Source organism: Rhinolophus hipposideros (assembly GCF_964194185.1).
Source record: "Rhinolophus hipposideros genome assembly, chromosome: 26".
NCBI classification, from domain to species: Eukaryota; Metazoa; Chordata; class Mammalia; order Chiroptera; family Rhinolophidae; genus Rhinolophus; species Rhinolophus hipposideros.
Window position 1 is genome coordinate 19914276 of NC_138072.1, and position 15384 is coordinate 19929659.

The following is a 15384-nucleotide window of genomic DNA, read 5'->3' on the forward strand; positions in this document are numbered from 1 at the left end:
TAATCTATGATAAAGGAGGAAAGAATACACAATGCAGTAAAGACAGTCTATTCAATAAACGGGGTTAGGGAACCTGGACAGATACATGCAATAAAATGAAAGTGGGCCATTTTCTTATGCCATATACAAGAATAAACTCAAAATTGATTAAAGACTTAAATGTAAGACACAAAACCACAAAACTTCTTGAAGAAAACATAGGCAGTAAACTCTTACACATTGCTCTTAGTCATATCTTTTCTGATATCTCTCTTTGGGCAAGTTGGAAACAAAAGAAAAAATAAACAAATCGGACTTCATCAAACTAAAAAGTCTTTGTACAGCACGGAAAACATCGATAAAACAAAAAGAGGACCTACCGAATGGAAAAAGATCTTTGCCAATGATACATCTGATAAGGGATTAACATCCAAAATTTATAAAACACTCATGCAACTCAACACTAAAAAAAAAAAAAAAAAAAAAAAAAAAAAATCCAATTAAAAAATAGGCAGAGGATCTGATTAGACATTTCTCCAAAGAGGACATACACATGGCCAATAGACCTGAAAAGAAGCTCAACATCACTAATCATCAGAAAATGCAAATCAAAACCACAGTGAGATATCACCTCACACCTGTCAGAATGGCTATCATCAATAAATCAACAAACAAAAAGTGCTGGCAAGGATGTAGAGAAAAGGGAACCCTCATGCACGCTGGTAGAAATGTAAACTAGTGCAGCCACTATGGAAAAAGGTTTCCTCAAAAATTAAAAATAGAACTACCTTATGACCCAGAAATTCCACTTCTTGGTATTTATCTGAAGAAATCCAAGACATTAATTTGAAAAGATATATGCATCTCTATGTTTATTACAGCACTATTTACAACACCAAATGGTGCCTGTCAATAGACAAATGGGTAAAGAAACTGCGGTACATTTATGCAAAAGACTATTACTCGGCCATAAAACTGCATGAAATCATAACATTTGCGACAACATTGATGGACCTATGCTAAGTGAAATACGTCAGATTGAGAAAGGCAAATACCATATGATCTCACTTACACACAGAATCTGAAGAACAAAATAAATGAACAAACAAAACAAAAACAGACTCATAAATACAGAGAACAAACTGATGGTTGCCAGAGGGAAGGGAGATGAGGATGCTGGGTGAAAAGGTGAAGGGATTAAGAAATACAAATTAGTAGTTACAAAATAGTCATGGAGATGTAAAGTACAGCATAGGGAATATAGTCAATAATGTTGCAACAACTATGTATATTGCCAGGTAGGTCCTAGACTAGTCAGGGGGATCACTGCATAAATTATATAAATGTCTAACCACTATGTTGTATACCCGAAACTAATATAATATTGAATGTCCAAAAAAAAAATACTGTCTCTGATTTTCTTTTGTTCCTGATTTGGATTTTCTTTTCCTTTCAGTTCAAATGTTCCTACGAAAATGTATGAGTATGTAAGTATGTTTTTAACGCATTGCTTTCATTGGGTTATTTCTGAAAAGTTTAATTTTGTCTTGTAATCTATTCCCATATAGTATATTACAATCTTGTTACAGAACTTTTTGATTTATCTCTTCCACTTCATGTGCCTTTTTGAACCTAATTGTAGGGATTCCCACAGGTTGGGCTCAGAGCCCTGAGACCCCTGTGTGGCCGGCAGTTCCTGGGTGGGGCGCCAGTCATGAGGCAAGTGTGGCTGGGCGCTGTCTGGTGCTGAGCTCCAGGTCTCACAGACGGCAAGCATAGTGAGGACACCTTGCACCTGCTGAGCACAGCAAGGAGAGCTCCGCCACCTGGACATCCAGTTCAGTGCCTGGAAACAGGCTGAGCTGCTGCCCCTCTGGGACATGGGGCTGTGAGCTGATGGAGGGACTGGAGGTCCATGTTATCAAGAAACAGAGTGTAGAACTGGGAAGATTCAGGGTGTGAAGGATCAGGCTGGGGGTTTCTGGGGGTAGGACAGCTCTGCATAGCAGGCTCACGTCTCTGTCTTCACCTAAAGCGGATACTTCTGTCTAGTACTGCTCTGACACCCAGCCTGGGCCCTGTGTGTCACAGCCTTGCTCCTCAGAGAGCACTCGGTGTCAGCGTCAGTCCCCTCACCTGAGCACTTAGTCCCCTCGCCTGGGACTTTAGACATGTAAGAGCTCAGGGCCCCTCAGCCCTGAGGAATCAGAATCTGCATTTTAGCAGGTAATCACACACACACACATTCATGTTTGAGAAGTGCTACATCAGGGGGTCGTCTCTGGCTCTCCTCTGGCCATGACCCTCTATAAGGGAAATGCCACGATGAGTGGGTCCCTCCTACACCAGGCTTCATATCCTCAGGTCCCCAGAATCCAGTGCCCAAAGGCCAATGTCCTCTCACTCCTAGGGCAGTCTCTTCACCTCCTCTGGTGCCCCGGGACTCTGGGGGGGGGGGGCGAAAGCACAACTATGACACAGTGGGAGAAGGTGTGGTGAACCCCCAGGTTCAGTGTCCACAGGCACAGGCACAGCCTTAGAATGAGGCCCATGGAGGAGCAGGAAAGAGCCAGGGTGGCACAGGGCCGCCAATGTCCTCTGGCTCTCCGTTCCACAGACAAGGTCAAGCTCACTTTTGCCCATTTGTAGCTAATATGCCCTTTCAGTGGGGTCCGAACTACGTGCGAGTTGACAGTTATAAAAAAATATATATACACTTTCCACTAATTTTTAAAATCCTCGATACTGAAAAGTTGGGTTGGATTCCAAAACCATTTGCCTTATCCTAAGGAATTTCAACATTACATTTGTCAGTGAAAGAAAGTAATAGCTGTTACAGTCATGACATAGAATTTCAATTGCAGGAAACTTCTGAAGGACTATAAAATAGGCTTTAAATTTTCTGTCATCCACTTGTTCTTACAAAGCATCACGCAGACAGTGAACGTCAGGGCGGTGGGGACACCCCTGATCAAGAATCACAGGTCACTATTTCTAACATAACCCTGATTCTTCAGAACAAGTTATATGTGAATTTATACTTCTCGTTAAGACATGTGAAAATATTTTATTTGGAAATTTTATATAAACTCAATACTTAACGTAGTATTCTTCCCAATACTTTTTATTTTCTCTTCTTTTACTACAAAGAATATGTAATGGATTTTTCTCACCCCATTCCATACAGATGCCTCCAAATTCCATCTAATTTTCCCTTGTACCACTGAAATATTCCAGGTGCACAATGAAGCAACGGAAGGGGAGAAGCATGTACCCGGCTAGACAGAGCTGATTACAAGCTGAGGTGCCCAGAGCACACAGAGAGGGTATCTCTCCACATGCATACAGCACGTCTTTGGATCACAAGTGTCTATTACTTCTGACTTTTATTCAACATGTATCTTTTAATTAAGTGGATTTCCTTCCTTTGTACAATTTTAAAAACAGTTGTTTCACCCCCTTCACAGATCAGCTTTATACTTTTTCTTTAACATTTTCCTAACATATAATTATCATTTTCCAAAGACCCAAAAGTGCTGTGAATGTGACTGAAATAAGAATGTAAATATTTTATAAACAGCTGTCAAATCTCAATTGGCAGGAAACAAAAAGCCCCGAATTGCTGTAATCTAACCTCGAGGCTACATCATTTAACTGACAGATGAGACACTTTTCTAGTTTCCATTTTCCTGTCAGCATTTTAATCCATTTGCACGGGGTGCCATCCTGGATCGTCACTGTGACAATATAGTTGAAGAGGGAATGATCTCTGAAATGCTCTGAGGGAGATGCCTAGAGCAGTGCCTGAGTTCTTTTCGTGGAGCATTTTTCACACTCACTCTAGCTGGGATGTCTGTTACTAACACGGACTAAATATTGGCATCAAGGGGATATCATCATGCCCATTTTTTTTCCAAAGGAAACATTTTGCTCTGAGCAGTTCAATAATTTATTATTTCTTTCGTTTGGGCTTTCATTCAATACACATTTCTCATCGCTATGTGGCAGCTTAGCTAAGAATCGATGTAAGACCCAAGAACTGGTACTATCGCTCATCATCAGAGCTCAGAAATGCTACTAGTGTAACTGCCCGAGGGGTCAGTAAGTCCCATGGACTTCCTGCTATTTCCATGGGCACTGCTGTCGTTCCTCCCAGAAATTCTGTTTTTCATTTTCCCCTCTATTTCGTTCCCTTCCTTCTGGTCTAAGCAATAGACATGCCGGGGACATCCATAAGCATGGATTAATTTCTTGGGGAATATATGGAATTTTCTTCCTCTGCCTTCCGTCAGTGACTGTGTGCCACCCTCCTCGGGGAACAGGCATCCTTGCAGGCCCTGTGGGTTCAGCTGTGAGAAAACAGACAAGGCCCTGCCTGCATGGAACTTAGAGCACACTGCGGCCATACATAAACAGCAAACTAGAAACAAATGTGTCTGCCCAAATCCCTTAAGCTACATACATATTTGTTCCATATACATAAGGGCGTATTTTAATACGCCTTAAAAATAAAACTGCTAGCTTTAAAAAGGAATCAAATTTGGGTGCTTGGGATAACACTCATTTTGAGAGCATGGTTAGAGAAGGCTGCTGAGCTCTGAAGGAAAGGGCTGGGGCCAGAGCACTGCAGTTTAGGCTCCAGGGGAAAGAACACAAGGACACGTTCAAGAAGAGAAACAACACAGGGACGCTGAGAGAGAGGGAAGAGAGGAAGGAAAGAAGAGGTGCATGTAGAAACCCTATCGGAGGACACGTAGGTCATGGCAGTGCATTTTGGGCTTCCCTCTAAGTGCAGAGCGAGGAGGCGAGGGATTTCAGCAGGGGTCAGACAGGAGAGTCCGAAGCTCTGATCTGCATCCCCAGACACTGGCTGGTGTACTCAGATGGCCTTGGCACAGCAGGAATGGGAGCCAGGAGACTACCAGGAAGTTCAGGCAGCTGTCCAGGTGAGATAGAACGACAGACTTGGAGTAGGGTCAGGGCAGAAAACACAGAAGTGAAGAGATTCAGAGTGCATTTGACAGAAAGAAAAGGAAAAGAAAAAACAGGTAACCTGTAGGTTCAATGACCCAAAGGAGAAAGTTTGCTTCAGTAGACACAGCATTCCCTGCATGAGCAAAGAAGACCCAAGAGGAACGCTGTTAGTTTATACTAAGAGAATGGCAGAATATCTACACTTTCAATTGACAACTAAAGAACAAAGGTCCAGAGAGGTGAAATAGCTTCTGAAGAGCTGGCTGTCACCTGCATTTTCTGCCTCGTATTTTCCAGCCCACGGACTTTTCCACCATCTATCACTACCTGCCTGACTCAGCTCAGTTCCCATTCAATACCTTGCATGGTTTTCTCTGGAAAGGAATTTCACCCATAGGGTCCTGTGTGGCACGCAGTGGTGCCTTCTCTCAGGAAATGTGACTAATAAAAGGCATTGCCCTCTCTGTGTCATCACTCAGTAAATTCACTTTCATAAATTAAACTCTCACAGCTACAAATTTAAAAATAGCCTTTTCAGGTAGGAAGATGGGGTAATATTAACAATAAAGAACAATGTTCCAAATATAGTGTCTTCTTGAAGATCTGCTCTTTTAATTCAGGCAGGGGATTAAGTCAAGAAGGGAAGCCCTCCCAGGGGCTGGACCGCCTCCCAGAGCTCTGCAGCCAGAGCTGGGCCACTGGCTCCAGTGAAGCAGTCTGGGAGACGAAGGTTTCTCAACTAGATAGTTTACTGTCCTTCAGAATATCAGGATTTTTTAGGAAGGAAGAAGGGGAGAGAGGATGTCAGGTAGCCTCTTAGCACTGTCTGCTGAATACAGAGAGGATTATTAACGAGAACATTTAGAAAAGACTGAGCTTTTTCACAATGTTGCTCTTTCTTTATATTCACAATCAGATTTGCACAACATTCTGAATAAGGCAATGTAAATCAAGGAGTAATATTTAAGCTTCTATGGATTAGACAAACTATGAGGCCCCATTAGACTAAAAATGTGAACATTTTGCACATAGTCATCCACCACTGAATGATAAGGATCCGCTCTGAGAAACGTGTTGTTAGGCGATTTCATTGTTGCGGGAACATCACAAAGGTGCATACACAAACTGAGATGGTACAGCCTATTTCTCCTAGGCTACAAGCCTGTACAGCACGTTACTATATTGAATGCTGTAGGCAATTGTAGCACAATGGTAAATATTTGTGTATCAAAACATATCTAAATATAGAAAAGGTACAGTAAAAATACGGTATTAAAAAAGATAATGCAATGTCCACCTGTACAGGGCACTTACCACGAGTGGAGCTTGCAGGACAGAAGTTGCTCTGGGTGAGTCAGTGTGTGCGTGGGGAGTGCATGTCAGGACCTAGGACATGGCTGTCCACTATTGGGGACTTTATCACTGTGCTTCCCTGCTTCCTTCCAACAAGGTCAGAAATAGGACATGGAAGCTGTCAGTGCTGCTCCATGAACAGGGATGTGGGATGGATTAATGGGAAATATGGAGGAGAAACTGGCTGGTGAGGCGTAGTTCACTTAATAGTGACTGTTGGAAGGGAGTGAAAGGGGCCTGAGGACCAGTAGAAATAAGAAACCAACATAAAGAGATAAAAGAACATAGGGGGTTATCATGATGATGTGGTTTGGGCTTTTACATATTGGAGCAGTGGTCAGATTAAGGAACTCTGGGGTATTCATAAAAAAGAGGGTGTTTAACACGGACAGGGTGGATAACTAAGGACTTGGTCTTTAAATTTGGAAATTGGTTTTTGGTTCTGTTGACCCTATTTGACACAAAGGGCTCTCTATGGCACTGAACTGATGAAAGAGATAAAACTCATCTATGCTGCAGACCATTACAGCCTGAAAATATTTCCAAAATACAGGAACAGGCTGGTCCCACACCACCACAGAAAGCTGTCACTAAAGTGGCAGTGGCACTGGACACTTGTGAAGGTGGCTCCTGCCGACCTGAGTCCTTGTACAGGATCTCAGGTTCTCAATAAAGAATTATAGCCATGTCTTCTGAAGACCATCAAGCCAGCTCTGGGAGGGCTGCAGCTCCCTCTGAATGTGTAACGCTGGGGGGTCAGGCTCCTCTGTGCTGAGGCAGGTCAGGGGCTGAGTGACTGGGATGTAATCTGTGCACTCAGAACTGAGGTGCTGTGAGGGAGGGGGCATTTATCACCAAGCCCCACAGATACTGCTCCTGTCAGGGGAAAAAACATCCTCCGAACCATAAATCCATCCACGTCTTACAGGACATTCAGCTTCATCACAATCTTATGGGACCACTGTCGCATACATGGTCTGTTGTTAATAGAGACATTAGAGGTGGCGAATGATTATATTTCAAAAAATTCCATATTGCTACGATTAAGATACAAACGAGTATTTAATAAAATCACCCTTCTTCATATTTCAACAAACATGGCTTCTTTTGAATCTTTGAATCTGATGAGCAAGTAAGCAAAAAAGTATATTCATTGACACAAAAAGTTGAGCATAATTGCATATTTATATTAAGACGCATACAGTAGTGATTACAAATTGTATTGAGAAACATCAACTTAGAAATTCCTATTCCTCATTAATCTAGCCTCTCAGATCAAACCACAAGCCCCCTTTCTAAAGCAAATAATTCAAAGGAAAGAAAAAAAAGATCTTACCTTATAGTACCTCAGCGGAAGTTCTGGATATCATTTATTTGGCTTGTAATGAAACCCCAGGTGCTAGAAGAGAATAAGAAAATGGGGTTAACATGTAGCCAGGACACTGGAAAAGGGAAAATCAATAGGTTACACAAGATTTGAGAAAGTGAAGGAAAAACACAGAATTTTCTATTGAAAGTGATTTCCTAGGTCATGGTACCTAACCATCTCATGTGACCAATGAGGGCACAGGTGGTCAGAGAGGTGAGGAACCTGTCATTGGCAAAAGAAATGCATCTATCAACTTCCTGCGAATGTCTCTTCCTATAGTTCCAAAGCTCCAGTCACAATGAAGGGACACATGAATAAAGTGAGAAGAAAAAAGAAGTTACGTATCCCTTAATTTTCCACATTAGAGATAGTGCTTTCCACATATAACAAGTAAGTTAGTCCTGTCTACTTTCAAAGAAGTCATGGGAATGATGCCTTAGGAATTCCAGTTGGCTACCTTTTCCCAGACACTATTGGAAATACATACATATAGTTATCTAATGATTAGTCTAATTCTCACACAAGGATACAATCCAATCTTAAATAAAATCCCTTTTCTCCACGTTGGACACTGATATTCACATTTTTAAATTGTTCAAGCCTGGCATTTAGGCCAGGAAAGCCTGTGTTAGGAAAGCATCTCTTTCAGAAGGTTGACCTAGAGAAAGAAAAAGAGTCACTGAGTTCCATGAGAGGACAATGAGGGACGTGTGTCCTTGCGAAGGACATCTTTGGGGACGGGGGTCAGGAAGGAGGAGGAAGTGCTACTAGAGAACTTGCGGGTGAAACCTGATATTATTGAATTTTTCAAAGGAGGACCTTGCAGTTTCCACAGAGTGGTGAAGGTGAAGTCAGATGACAAGCGGGTGAGAGGCTGTGAGGTGACAAGTAGAGGGGTCCAAGGTGCCTGTGGAGGGATTTCCTCAGCAAGGAAAACAGGAGCTTAGTGCAGCCTGGGAGAGTATGACCTGAGACAAGGTAAGTGCAGGAATGAAGAGAAATGCTTAATAATGAAAAAAATAGATTTGCATTTTGCATTGTCATGTTTCTAAAGTACCAATCTGCAAAGGATTGGGAAAAAAGAAAGAAAAGTTATTGGTCCCCCATCAGTTTGAGAAGCACTACCTTAGAGAACATCAACCACTTTGTTGCCACAGTGTCCCTTTCTCCTTTCTCTAGGTGCTCTGCTGCTCACAGTGTTGAACTGTCCATCAGGGGACCTTCTCTCAGCAAAAGGGGGTCACCTGACCATGGGAGTGCTGTTAGCTTGCTCCTCTCCCGGAGCTCCAGTCTGAAGCATGTGTCGTAAGGAAGGATATGGCTGGAGCTGATCACCTCAAGAGATCCACTCAGTTTATGCATGAGGCTGACAGTGTAAGTGAGAAGACGTCACCTGAATCCAGGCAGTCCGACTCTTCGCCCTAATTGCCTTGCCTCTTTCAGATATCGGCATCTCCTCAGGAAATACTGTGGGTACAACTGGAACTTCAGGAGAAAACTCAGTCGTGTTAACATCCCATTCCTACTACAGGCACTGATGGATCAGTCATCAAACAATACTTAGTGGGGAAGACAGAGTCATTTCTGTTCCTCGTCTTTGTCGAACAAACAGACATTTTCTGCCATACGGGGCAAACCAGTAAACCTAGAATTCACCTTTCACTTTAGATTCCTTATACAATCTAATGGGCTGCAGGTTAAATGTGTAGTGAATTCCACTGAGGCACGTGTCAGTCCTCTCACAGTAACCTACTAAGTGTCTTGCACATAGTAGTTGCTCAATAAGTATTTGTTATGTGGTATTTATAATAAAAATTAACAATTATCCAGAACATATTTGTCTAATTTACAATTAGGAATCCCAACATGACTACATACTGAGATTCACATCAGTTTAAATAAGTAAATGTGTAAGTCTCAATAATATAAAATTAAATTGTACCCTTAATGATAACATAGAAATAAGCACCATTTAGTCATTAAAGTGTCTGCTAATAAAAATACTGTGTTCACTAAATGAACTATAGAACAGTAACTGAGATGGAACACTCTGTAGTGTTTCTGACCATGTTTCTCGAGAGTTCAACTCAGGAAAACAGTCATTTTGAAAACCAGTGCAGGAACTGGCCTTCATCCTAGCCTGCAGTTGTCTATTACAAATTAATTGCATGTGGCATTCATTTAGGGACCGGCTTCAAATCTTTGAATATAGATGACAGGCTCCTCCAAAGCCCTGTGAACATGGCTGACAAGAGCACATAATCAAAATATGATTGGTGATTCCAGAGATTGTTGTCATAAACATGCAGTTAGTCTAACAAATAGGAAAATAAAGCCAGAGACAGAGCGTCAGTCATTGTGAAAGGCCAGAGCAGAGGCTTCTCCCAACAGGCCAACAAACATGACCTTGATTTAGGGTGCATACTGAGAAATGCAGGCTCTCTTATTAATGTCTTCAAAGTAGGAGCTGCTTCTGTCGGATCATCAGCGTTCATGGAGGTCACTGAGAAGAGCATCAATGAGGGAGCCATTTGGGACTTTCAGTATAACAACCTGAATTATCCATTTCCTTAAAACTTTTCCTAAAAATCGTATTTGCCTACTTTCTAATTATTTTGAGTGTGCATACTGCTCTTACCGCTAGGAAGAAGCAGAACATTTGAGTGGATGTTTTCCAATCTAAGCGGATGATAAATGATTCTGCAGCCATCTGACTTGGACAGCATTATACCTGCTCACAGTCTTGAAATAAATAAGCTCCATTAACTAATTTAACTTCTTGTATTCAACTGAAATTAGACCCTAGCCTCTCAGGGAGGACCTAGACTATTCTCCTTTTTCACTTTGCAGTGTATCTTTAGTTTTTTTTAATCTGCCTTATCAAAAGATCTAAATAACAAGGGCTTTGACAAAGTTGAGCCTGACAGCATGTTTTATGGGAACAGGATATAAATAGGAAACATAGTTCCAAGTGTATATATTATGCTACGTCTGGTTTGCATTACGTTCTTATTCAAAAACAGCACTAAGTTCTGTGTTCATTGTGATGTCCTGTTGTACTTTATCTACTCCCATCAGAGCCCATCTTCTCATTTTTAGCCATCCCATCTAGACAGGGGGACACAGAACTAATGAAAACACGGATTAGTTCTTATGAATGAAATCATTCATTCCTTCGTTATTACTCCCAATTTGCAGATGAGGCTCAGAAATCTAGTTTCTGTCACAAAGTTGCCCCGTAAGTAATTGCTAAACTTGATATATAAGCTTGGATCCTTTTAATTTCAAATCCCACACACCATTCTCCACAACAGCAACAGCAAAATTATTGCATCCTCACTGTATTCCAGACGCTATTCCAAGCCCCTCAGATATACCCCATCACATACACCCAACCATTTACGCATTACAGCCCTGTCCATTGTTATGTGCATTTTACATATGAAGAAACAGACAGCTGCTGTCTCTGCAGTACAACCACAGCTCTGCAGGGATTACTGAGGCAAATTTGGTGCTATTTCATCTTTTCCCCTGTTCCATCGTCCTCTGTCCATTTCGGTCATCCAAGTTACAAAATTAACACTTCTGGTTTGAATGCACAAAGGTTCAGTAGGTCCACAATCTCTATGGCTTTTTTGAGAAGTTTTGTGAGCCGTCTGTATATTCGGTGGGCCTTGCTTGGTCCAAGTGGCACAGGAGTTGTTGGTGGACACTGAGTGCTCTGAGATGGACAGGCGTTCCTGGTCTTCCTGAGAACACAGCACTATGGGAGGCAGGAGGCAGTCATGGGAATGGTGTTCTGGAGTTGAAGAAAAACCTCACTGTGGGGTTTGTTGTCAAGGAATGTTACCACCACCCCGAATACAGTGTCTGAGGAAATGTCATGAGCCAGGATGGCTGATGGGGATACAGCATTAGAAGTCTTCCAGGCATCTCCTTAGTTGTCATCAGGATGGTGGCAGGCTCAGTCCTCCACAGAAGCAGACAAGACCACATCCAGAGGTAGGGAACACAGCAAGGTTTAGTGTTCTGGTGAGTGGACTGGTGACGGGGAAGCAAAGCCTTCAGCGCAGGCGTGCTGGGTGGGGGTGGAGGGAGACCCACTTCAAATAAGAATGAGGAGAGCAAACCAGGATTCAAGGAACGTGAACTACAAACACTGATGTCCCAAGACCCCATCAGACCTCTTGAAGGCTGCATAATCCCAGAAGGCACCAACCGGAGGGGACAATTCTCCTTCTTTACTGGCAGAAACAGCATGGCTGAGCGTTGCAGGTGGTTGTTTTCCATTCTCAGAGATCCCTGAGCCTGAGGCCCGTGACAGTGGGTATGGTGAAGCTTAGAAAGTCTCATTACACCAACAGTACTAGAAATTCGAGGTAATATCAACAGACAATTAAGTGAAAAGAAAAATACTGCTCCCCATTTCTATTTTGGCAGAGAGAAGTATGGGAGAAGAAAAGTTTGCCTGTGTCCATGGAAAAAGACTGCCTATCAATCCAGTTTCCGCAGAACTAATCTCATACTGTTGAGATCAAAGTTCGAGGCTGAATTCATCTGGATATAAAAATTTTGTGAAAGGTATTATCCGAACTTTGTAATTTCACATTTCACTCCATGTACACAGAAATGTGAGTGAAAGGAATTTCATCAACAATATTAATACTTGTTGGTTGGCTTTTTGTGTAATTAGATGTGATTTTAGTGTTCCCCTATATTTTATATTTTTATAATTCAGAAAAAGACGTTTTTAACAATTAGTATTTCTACACTGCCAGTTAAATAACAGAAAATGATTTCTTGCATCTACCGTGTTTCCCGGAAAATAAGACCTAGCCAGGCAATCAACTCTAATGTGTCTTTTGGAGCAAAAATTAATATAAGACCTGGTATATTATATTACATTATACTATATTATATTACATTACATTATATTATATAAGACCCAGTCTTATATTATAGTAAAATAACAAGGGGTCTTACATTAATTTTTGCTCTAAATGACACTTTAGAGCTGATGGTCTGGCTAGGTCATATTTTCGGGGAAACATGGTAACTGAGGTTTAATCAGTTCTTCAGTATTAAGCTGTTTTAAAACAAAATTAAAAAAAAAATTAAAGCAGTATTAAGTATAACTTTTTAAAGAGATATATGTATATATTTTACATTACATGTTAAATATAAAGTCATTTTAACAATTTCATAAACTAATTCATGACCTTATAAAATTATGCCTATTGGCTGCAGTAGGCAGTTAAATGTCACTTCAAGATATTATTTTAAAAGATGCAAAGAAAACTTAGAAAGGAGAAACTTAGCATAAAACAAAATATACACAATTTTAGTATCCTACAGTATTCTATGTTTATTTTTCTTCCTGTTACAGACTGAACTGCATCCCTCTCAAATTCATTATGTGGAAGTCCTAAGCCCCCCATGTGACTGTATTTGGAGACGGGTTCTTTAAGGGAGTAATGAGGGTTAAGTAAGGTCATAGGGGTGCAAGGCTCTAATCTGATAGGACTGGAGTCCTTAGAAGATGAAGAGGCACGCCAGAGCTCTCTCACTCACTTCCTCGCCCTCTCTCTCTCTCTCTCTCTCTCTCTCTCTCTCTCTCTCTCTCAGCTTGTACACAGAGAAAAGGTCATGTGATGACACAATGAGAAGGCACTGTCTGCAAACCTAGGAGAGAGGCCTCCCCAGAAACCAACCCTGCTGGCACCTTGATCTTGGACAACCAGCCTCCAGAACTGTGAGAGAAGAAATTCCTGTTGTTTAAGCTGCTCGGTCATTGGTATTTTGTTATGGCCACCTTAGCAGATTAATACACTCCTAATTTGATATTCAGTTCTACAGTGAACAAAAACCTACTGGAGGTGATCTTTAGCTTTGCCTCTAGTAGTGACTTTTTTTTTTTTTTGGTTGTCTTTAAAATCATAGAATGTTGAAGCTGAAAGAATTAAAAAATCACTTAGCCCAAGACTTACCATTTCTGAATTTTGATCTTTGGTTATAAGTGGTGAATTGAAAATGAACTTTGAACTTCAAGTAGAATATGTATGAGGACAATATATCCCCGTTTGCCAACATCTTTCAGTGTAAGAATAAAACCAAAGAGACAAATCTTGAAACCTTACTTACTTTCATAGTATAGTTAATTTGAAGGCAGTGCATAGCAATGGGCATTAGGGGGGCCTATGTCTGAATTAAAGAGTGAAAGGGTAATTTATTGTATGTGATTCATCATAATTTTTTTAAAGATTTTATTGGGGAAGGGGAACAGGACTTTATTGGGGAACAGTGTTTTTAAAACTCATGAGATAGGGTAGTCAGAAGGACTTAGTCTGTGTTACTGGCAGAAATGAGGTGGGAAGAAAGAGGAGCCATGGGTTTACACATGTTCATTTTTCCTTTTATACAGAAAATTATTATTTTCTACCTATTTATCTACATTGGATTTAGAGCTGGTTGTGAGCTGATATACACATTTGTGGGTAGGCCTAGGGAACTAACTCATTTGTAATTCCAAGGAATCTATGGAAACAGAGTGGGAAGATAGAAGGTGGGCAGGAGGGCTTTTGTTCAGCCTGGTTCTTCCACTAACTTTGTTTTTGGGCCTTCGTCTCTGTCAGCCCAAATTCCACGAAGCTAACAATTTAGGAACAGAATTTGAAAGGTGACCATTCATATATTACAGATAATAGTGTTTTTCTTTTTCTTTTTTTTTAGTTATAAAGTCATGATGCTCATTTAGTAAACCAAATGATACCTACTTACTTAAAGGGAAAAAAAATAAATGATTTTTGTCTTCCCCATTCTCACTCCCAAATTCAATCCCCTTGAATGTTAAGTTTCACACTTATCTGTTTAAGTGACTTGTCTTATCATGCACGTTTACCCATTTCCTTTACTATTGTCCTACCATTCATATTACAATGCGTAAGCTCCCCTCACTAAACAATATGGTACATATTTCTCATCAACCCCTGTGGGTCTAACTCAAGCTCTAAAGAGCTGGTAAACCCACCCCACCATGCATCTGCCATAATTTGTTCAATCTTTCTGCTTTGTGTGGAATTAGGAATGTTTCCTTGTCTCCTACTGTTATTATTTAACAATAATATTCATTGCATATATCTATATATATGTGTATATATATGTGTATATATATATATGTACATGTATATATATATAGGTATGCTCATTTTTGTAGTAATATACACATAAAGCTCGAATTTATAGGTCATAGGGTCTTTCCATTTTATACTTTAGTAGATAACACCAGTTACTTGTCATAAATGTTGTGTTTACCACTTTCCTCACCATAACTGGGTATCACCGCTGTCTGTCTACCTGTTGCTTGGCTATACATCTATATGATTATTGGCAAGAAAAACAGTATTCTCAGTGGTATCTCTTTACTTTTTGTTGGGCTTCAGAGATGATCTTGTACCAAGTCACACTGGAACAACCTTTGGCCACTGTTCCAATGTTGTGGCATAAGAGGCAGATAATGCTTGGAACAATATGTTTTAGGAAAAACAACAGTAACTACTATTCAGAGTAAGGGTTTTGAAAGGCTTATGTTGTACTGACTAAAAATGAGTAAATGTTCCATTCAGTAAGTTTTCTCTACATGGAAAAACATTCTGATTTAAAAGCCACTGCTATTATTTTCTCCATAACACCATAATTTAAAAACTGTCTAA

At 40.7% G+C, this 15384-nt stretch overlaps 1 protein-coding gene across 4 annotated transcripts in view; it reads right to left on the reverse strand.

Annotated features, from left to right (window-relative positions):
• CHRM3 (cholinergic receptor muscarinic 3) overlaps nucleotides 1-15384 on the reverse strand; it is a 455157-nt gene that overhangs the window by 247526 nt on the left and 192247 nt on the right. For all 4 annotated transcript variants that reach the window (XM_081039305.1, XM_081039303.1, XM_081039304.1 and 1 more), the window contains exon 3: nucleotides 7643-7705. The gene's annotated coding sequence lies outside the window, so the exon portion shown is untranslated. The remainder of the gene's footprint in view (nucleotides 1-7642; nucleotides 7706-15384) is intronic.